The 8,423-nt window shown below is 54.3% G+C and overlaps 1 long non-coding RNA gene across 2 annotated transcripts; it reads right to left on the reverse strand.

Annotated features, from left to right (window-relative positions):
- Positions 1-3,802: 3,802 nt before the first annotated feature.
- Positions 3,803-8,210, reverse strand: LOC132013284 (uncharacterized). 2 transcript variants are annotated; one of them, XR_009402970.1, is made up of 3 exons: positions 7,397-8,210; positions 4,908-5,182; positions 3,803-3,934 (listed from the first exon to the last, which is right to left on the reverse strand). It is a non-coding gene; the product is annotated as an uncharacterized LOC132013284 (long non-coding RNA). The 2 variants fall into 2 exon arrangements; XR_009402976.1 differs by having other exon boundaries at positions 7,385-8,210.
- Between the last annotated feature and the right edge of the window lie 213 nt (positions 8,211-8,423).

Here is an 8,423-nt window from a genome sequence, read left to right on the forward strand (position 1 = left end):
CCCCAGAAAGCTTCATCGTGTGACTAATGAGCCTCCTTGTACCCTCCTCACGGGGCATGACATCATCCCCCAAACCAAGCCTGGGGGAGGGCAAGGGTCTGTGCCACCTCTACGTAGCGGCCACAACAATCTAGTTTTGCACCGAATAGGAAAACGTCTTATACGAGATTATGATTACTTATCTCGGTATAATCTGTCAATCATATTTTATGATCTATATACATGCACCCGTTGAAGTTCAAGTAGTAAAGACACAACAGTGAGAAACATTGGAAGACTCCTGACACGATGACGTCCTTTTATCCTCAGGATGTAGAGAACGTTTAAATGATGGAGACAATCGACTAGAAGGGACATGTCGTCAAATGGACCAGGGAGCCACAATGGCATGTAAACTGACAGACGCCCTGCGCAGCAAACACATCCTTGGGGGGACCTGGCCAGTGGAGGAAAACCCCACGGACGCTTCCTGTCCTCCCTTTCCCCAGTGTCACAGGTCCAGAAGGAAAGAGGCTACTTCCGTTTGACCCAGAACACCCCCACAGACGGCATCATATTAAGTGGCTTGGTGAGGTCGAAATGCAGCGAGAAGCAGTTTTAACTGCACACACTGCCAAGGACAAGCCCCATCGGGGCGGTGATGAGGGCTGCACCTCGGGGAAGGGCTCGGTAACTAACCCCACTCCGAGACCAACAGCAGAATGTGTGCGAACTAACTGGAATTTAAACAAAAACTAGAAAAGAGAGAGAGAAATACCTGTATGGTTTTTCTTCTTAATTTCACGGCTCCAGGGGCACCTCAGTAGCTCAGTGGTTTGAGCCTCTGCCTTCAGCTCAGGTTATGACCTCAGGGTCCTGCAATCGAGCCCCACATTGGGCTCTCTGCTTAGTGGGGAGCCTACTTCTCCCTCTCCCACTGCTTGTGATCTCTCTCTCTGTCAAATAAATAAATAAAATCTTTTTTTTTTTTTTTTAATAAATAAAATCTTTAAAAAAAAAAAATTCACAGCTCCAGATACAGAAAATGTCGAATCTTCGGTATGGATTTTCACTACAAAATCTGGTCATGTTGGCTTCCATTCTGCTTTGTGTTCCCCCGGTTTGGGGGCCACAGATTTTTCAAGGCAAAGAACAGATGGTGAGAGGAACGTGCAGGTCAGAGTCAGTGCCAGCCTTCCGTGGGAGCCTGGGCTGGCCGTGAGCCCCCCCAGGGCTCAGAGCCCTACATCACTGTACCTGGAGGGCACCCGGCACACTGAGCGCACTCACGGCCCCACACCACCCTCTGTACGTGGATGTCATCTCCTCGGAGCCCAGCACCGAGTGAGGTTCCTAGGGCTGCAGAAAGTGAGCTGCATTTGCGCGACAAACCACCGCAAGGCACGCAGGACAGCGCGCAGCAGACAGGACCAAAGCTGCGAACAAGGCTCAGCTCCAGTGACCCCCTTGCCGCTTCAGTGGTTCCAATTTCACATTCTCTAAGGGAGGATCGGACAGCCGGGGGGGGGGGGGGCTGCTCCTCCGACCGGCCAGCCTGGCTTTGGGGCCATCCCACAGCGGGGCCGGGTGTGGGCGGCTCCCAGCCCGGCGTCTGACCCCAAGACCCCTGCCCGTCATGGACACCTGCGCTGATTTTCCAACACCCCCTCCTAAGGCACAGACAGGTGCACGAGTTCTCAAGTCCAAGACTAGTGCTCCCTGGTTTAACCCTGAGGCTCCGCCTGCGCCGGAACTAAGTGTCACTGACCGTGTGACACTTAGTGACTGTGACACTACCTAAAAACAAGCATAAAGAAGGCAGAAAAAGAACTCCCTTTCCATACCCAAACTTCTGGAAAGAGTCCTACAGTGTGTACAGAGCCTCACACTTGCCTCTGGGCACAACGATCTGTGTTCCGGCAGCACAGGCCGTGCTGGCTCCCCAAGCCCGAGATCCTTCCTGTCACAGGAACCCAACGCAGCGCGGCAAACCTTGGACTATGAGCCACTGTGGACACGGGGCTCCCGCAGGGTAAGGAAGGCAAGGACTGCAGCGGGCCCTCAATGCAGGGACACAGAGACAAGGCAGACAGCCGCGATGGGCCTGCCAGCCTGGGACAGCGAGCCCCGTGGTCCCCGGGCAGAGCGCACCTTAGAAGGAGAAGGGGCTGCAATAGCAGGGGCAGGAAGGTCACAGAGCCCATGTGTCCAGTGCACCCGCTTCCTGCACAGCAGCTCACAGGGCTGTGCTGGGAGAGGAGCCCTCGCCAGACTGGGGGGAAGGAGGTGCCTCATCTCCCAGGATAGAGGGCCACCAGGCCTCGCTGAGCACCCCGTAGCTCACCCCTGGCCTCTGTTATCTCTCTGCCTCATCAGACGCGTCTAACGGCGTCCTTGGGCCTTCACTTCCCCACAAAGACTCCCATGTCCCACACAACTTACACTCCGCACCTTTAGCAGCTTCCCTTCGCTCCCGTCTGTCACACATCCAGCCGGGGCCCCCGCGGCTGGAGGAAATGTTCCCTCAGTGCCCCTGAGCAGTGCCCCTCAGATGCTGGGAGAGAATGTGGGGTGTCTCGCTCACGGCCCCTAGCACAGGGACCCACGCCGTGCTCACGCTGCCTTCCTGGGTGACAGACAGAGCGGTTCCTGGCGGTGAGCCATTCTGCCCTGGGCGCTTTGTCATCACGACCCTCAGGGACCAGTGGACTTGTCCAGATCACCTCTGTTATCAGCCCAGAGTCACACAGTCCCTGTGTCAGACACGGCTAGTGACCTGCCTGAAACGCATGCTCCTGGAAAGTTTTCACTGGGCGGGCCCATCGCAGACACGACGATTCCGAGCCGGGGAGAGAGAGGCCAGGGAAAGAGAAGACTTCAGGGGAGACTGCCCTGTCCCCCCGCTGGCAACAGAGAGGTACGGCCCGGGAACCCCGCGGCCAGCAGAGGCTGGGGCAGGAACCGTGCTCTCGGGACACCGCTGCAGCGGGGTTAGAGGGGCTCAGGTCCCTGGAGGCTGGGGCCTTGCCCTGTCACCCTGGGCCTCTGGATCGTACAACGATGATAAAATGCACCCAAGCTCCGTGTCTGTCGCTGGGCTCCAGCTGACGCCAGCGCGAACTACAGCCCCTGCTCAGTGCCAGCCTCGGGGTCTGCCCCCGAACACCCAGGACACCCATTCTTACCTGCTTTCCCGCCAGAGCACAGAGGCGACCAGCACAATATCCCTACTAGATGCAGCGCAGACAGGCCTCGCACTCGCCCGGGCTGTCATACGACAGCCCACAGGCCCCCAGAAGGCTGGTGTCCTGATGAGGCCGACAGCGTGGGGCATGTTAGCCTATAGTGCTGCGGACAGAAGCAGCTCAGACGTGGCTGGACAGTGGTGGGAAGACAGAAGACAGGCTCGAGTTCCTGTCCGGGTAGCCAGGAAGCCCCCAGAGGGAAGGTGACATCTGGGCCAATGTCCGGAGGAAGCAAAACCACTGGACGGGAGCCCCACCAGCAGGAGAGACGGCAAGTGAGGGGCCATGACCCACCCCCAGCTCCTGATCCGGAATGGGAGGTGACCGGACAAGACCATCTCCACATGCCTTCGCAGGGTTATGGGGACTGCAGCAGCACATCCAGCCCGAGGACAGGCTGCAACCTTGCTAGAAAACACTCCTACCTGACAAAGGTCCCCCCTGGAAGCTCCTGCGGGAGTTTCTCTTGGCCCAATGGTGGGTCGCAGGTGTAAAGGGAGTGGAGACTGTGCTGAAGTCAAATACACCTTGGAAACTGGCTGCTCACTGCAGGACTCCTCAGGTCCTTGAAAACGTGAACTGTGGCAGACAGACTCTGCAGGACTCACCTCACCATGGAAGCCTTTTCGGATGCAGACTAGCTGAGGAGATGGTTCCACGGAACACACTTTGGGAACAAATACTGTACACTAGAGGCTGGTACACATTTTCTGTAAAGGACCAAATAATACATACTTTAGGCTTCATGGACCAAATGTTCTGCTGCAGCTCTTTGATTTGCCACTCTAGCTTACCAGCAGCCGGAAACACATACTTATAAACAAACGAGCAAAGCCAAGTTACTACATTTCAATTTAATACTCTTCTTACATATCATAAAATGTTAGCTATTTTTATTTTTTTCAACCATTTGAAGTGTGAACCATTTTGAACTCACCGGCCACACACAGACGGAGGGAGGACTGGATCTGACCTGCAGGCTGTACCCCACCAACCCCGGCTTTAAACAAATGTACATTTATCCTTTTTTTCCTTTTTTTGTAATTGGTACATATCTTTTTAACTCACAGCTTAAAGTCACACGGCTAGCATCCTGATCACCAGAAAAGGTGGTTGTAAATCACATTTCCAAAATGTATTTGAGACCAAAAATGGCTCAGAAGAAAAATCACATTTTTAGACACAGCTCCATTATAATTACTTCTTGCTAGAAAAATGAAATCTAATTCTGCCTTGACAACAGAATTATTAGGAAAAATGGCCTATATTTTTCTAATATTGGTTTTTATTTTCCTCTCTAAAATTTTTGAAAATCGAATTATCATTCCTTCTCCAGAAGATACTCTAAATGCACTGTCTTCTGTGGAAAGGAAGCATTTGCAGGCAGCCTGTCCTCAGCCAAAATTGCACTTACCATCGTCTGAAACATGGTCCCCTGCCTTCTTCCTCTCCACCTGGCATCCACTTACTATTGTCACTGCTCCAAACAGGCCTGGCCCCTTTCCCTCTCCCGCCAAAATCTAAATTCCCTCATGCCCCATCGTCTCCCACTTTTCCTTTAAATCTGTGCTCACAGTAAAGCAGAACCTCGCTCTCATGATGGTGTAAATGACTTATAAAAGCAAACAATGTTAGGATACTGTTGGGCGTGTGTGCACTTTAGCAGAAGGAATGAAGATTTACCTCTGGGACTCCCGCCCCGAGGTAGCCAGCAGGTGGGGGAACCGGGTCTTCCAGCAACCTCAGGTAGGTTCCCAGTCCTGAAATCACATTCGATAGGAAGCCATGTCCCTCAGCCAGGAGAAGAGGCGCACGCGGCCCCAGGCAGAGGCTCTGGTCAAGGCTCGCTTCCGCCCCATGAGATGAGCACAGACAGGGGAGCAGGTGCCTCCTCTCCACCTTGTGGAAAAGGACAAATAGCTTTCCCTCCACTCTTCTGAGTTCTCGACTGACACATCCTGTAATAAAAGATGGATTAATGAGAAAAGCACAAAGTTTACCGACATGTACACTTGGTGCATCCAGGGAGACAGATACCCAGGAGAAGTAAGTCAGTCCCTGAGGTGGCCTGAGCCACCGGCCAAAACACCACCTTCAGGACAGATGGAGAAGGTGTGTGTGGGGCTGCGGGGGACATCTGTCCTCCTCCTTAGACACCATCCTGTGATGGAGTCCCCCTTTGGCTTCCTGGAGTGGACAGAGATTTCCTTTATAAATGTCAATGTCCCTCGCCAGAGTCTAACTTCTGCATCTGCTGTTTCTCAAAACCATCAGCTCGAGAAAATGCTGATGCCAGAGAAGCAGGTTTGGGGGCAGCTGATCCTGCTTCCTTCCCCCCAACATGCTGAGCCTGAACCGGGACTTCAACTGCCTCCATTATGACCTCAGTGTATACTTCCTAATTAAGTTCTCGCTTCACTCGGGCACAAGACAGGAGGGGTGAGGTGGGGCACGCCAGGCGCCCCGTAGTAAGCACACAGACCACCCTGCAAGAAGGGGAGACTGTCCTGACACCAGCGACCACCAGCAACCTGACCTTCGCTACCCACCTGCGGGGACCCGCTGACCTCTACCCACACTGTCGTGATCTAACCCAGATGTCTTTTGCATGATTCGGAGACGCCAGCACACCATCTTTCCGTCTCCGCCTCACTGAGATAGACCCCTTTCCTGTCTGTCTTCAGACTCTGTCAGCAGCGAGGGCCCTAGTCTGGTCTCTTTGGGGACAAGGTGCTCTTGCACTCCTGATCTCCAGCTACAAACCCTATCTCAGGAAACACAGCGACTGATCAGAATGCTGCCAGCAAAGACTCGGAACCTAAGGCCCACTCCCTGCTGAGATTTTCAAGCCCGAACACATAAAGGGACAGGATCGAGGGGCTTGGCTGATAGCTGACCACTAAAGAGGGGTATCAAGTTTTTTATCATTGACTCTTACTTAGTCAGACTTTTGTAAGGTACATAAAACACACCAATGAGCATTCAACCCAGTGAGAAATGCTCACTCTGTCCGCCCTCACGGGCTTGGGACTGCCGCTCTCGCTGAGCAATACAGTCGTGTAGAGCATAGACAGACTCTCCCGCACCCGCGATCAGAAAGCTCCTGTCGGAGGACAGAGCACCCTGACTGCAGATACAGTGGCGTTCACGCAGCACGCACTGCACCGCCTCCTTCCGCTCACTTGCTTCTCCACCAGGGGATGCGATTTCTCAAAATCCTTGCTCTGATGTTGACGTTTTGCAGGAACCAGAGAGAGCAGGCCGAGAAAGAAACAGGACCTTCCTGTTCTCATGTTACATTACACTTTCCAGCCCTTTGAAGTCAGTGTAACCCTCCACTAAGTACTTGGCAAACTTTAAACCATACATCTGTGAAGCTGGAGTTTTTTTCCCCTTCACGTTACCTTTCACCTACTTTAAAATAAACCACTCATTGTTCAAGGGGGAAAACTCAAATTTGTGTTTTCGGTTTTTTTTTTTTTTAAGTAATCTATAATAGATTAAAACATTGCTGGAAGGTTTGCAATGAACTAATTTACTGTGCAATAAATTCCTAGGAAAATGAAGTGAGCAGGGAAATCAGCTTTCAACCTTGAACATGTAGGCCTCTGTTTGTTTTTTTAATTAACAAAATGTAAACTTTTTTAAATTAGAAAGGTACATGAACCTGATTCTCTAAATGTTTACGTTACACAGAAACCTAGAGAATCAAGGGGGAAAAGTCATAGCCCACTTTCTTGTGTTGCTTGATTTAATATTAAAATACTAAAAGCAAGTGTATGGAAATAAGTGTGTTTGCAAATTTTTTTAGATTTGAGTTTTAGTTTTGCCTACATTTTCCCAAATTTTATCCCTAGGAGATCATAAAAGCTATTTTTAAAATCATGAACTACAAGGCCTGCAGGGAGGGACACAAATCAGCAGCAGGGTGAGGCTAACAGAAAACAGCCTCCTCTCCTGCTTCCCTGCCCTTTGGGCCTGGTCTCCCCCTTTCCATCCACCTGCAACCCTCAGGCCTGAAACCTGAGGACACTGTTTGCAACCCTAACATCCTCCCCTCCCAGGCCCCCATGCCTTTGCACACACCGCCTCTCCGCTTGCAGAGCCGCTCCCCTAGGACCCCTTCCCACCAGGCTAGGCAGGCGCCTTTCAAGCATCACCTCAGATCACACCTTCAGTGGCGTCCAGGCCCCGCTCAGGAACCGTGAGTACGCCCTGGTCCCTGCATGGACAGCATCCTAGACGCACTTAGGCGAAGAGAGCGCTCTCTGATCAGGCAGCTGTTTCGGTCCAGGGGGGCTCTGGGAGCACAGGCCGGGCATCTGCCGTCTTCATGGCCCGCGGACTCTCGGCCGTGCAGGGTGGGCCGTGGGGACGGCACAGAGGAGCCGGGCTCGGTGCTTCGGCTGCTGGGGCTGGACCCTTGGCTGACCGGGGGTTCTCAGGGGCTCCAAGCACCGGCAGGGCCGGTGGAGCCCAGGGCCGGGAGCAGAGCGCCGGCCGGAGCGGGTGCCGCCACGGGCCGCAGTGGACACGCGGGAAAGCAGAGGGGGAGGCCGTGCCCGCAGGACAAGATGCAGACTTGCTGTGACACGGGGCCGGGGATAGAGGCGGGCGTGCCGCACCGCGTCCTAGGCCGACATGGGTCGCCGCAGGGAGGTCACGGCCGCGGCTGCGTGCGGAGCAGGGGGCACCGGGCGCCGGTGGGGACCGCGGGCCGGCGTGGGCGCCGCGTGCGCTCAGCAGACTGGGCGGGGGGGCGGGGGAGGGCAGCCCATTGACTTTACTTCCACTTAATACACTGTTTCCACGGGGAAAGGGATCTGGGTGCTAAACCGAGTTTCAAACACTTCCTTGGAACACAGTCCACGCGTGGTGTGGGACTGGCTGTCCTCGGGGCCTGACCCTAGCGGCCACGGGTCGCCGCAGTCTGAGAGCAGGCGCAGTGGGCCCCACAGGCATGATCCGCCGGAGCAGCCCGAGCGCAAGCGCGGCGAACGCCGCAGGTAGGACTCCCGCAGGCAGTTCTGCGCAGGCGCAGCGAGCTCCGGAGGCCAGCCCCCGAAGGTCGCTCTGCGCAGGCGCAGTGAACTCCGCAGGCAGGACGCCCCCTACCCTCCCCCCAGGACCGTGCTGCGCAGGCGCACTGAGCACGTATTTGGCCAAGTCACCACTTTCCGGCATCAAAGAACGTTTGTA

Source organism: Mustela nigripes, chromosome 1 (assembly GCF_022355385.1).
Source record: "Mustela nigripes isolate SB6536 chromosome 1, MUSNIG.SB6536, whole genome shotgun sequence".
NCBI lineage: Eukaryota > Metazoa > Chordata > Mammalia > Carnivora > Mustelidae > Mustela > Mustela nigripes.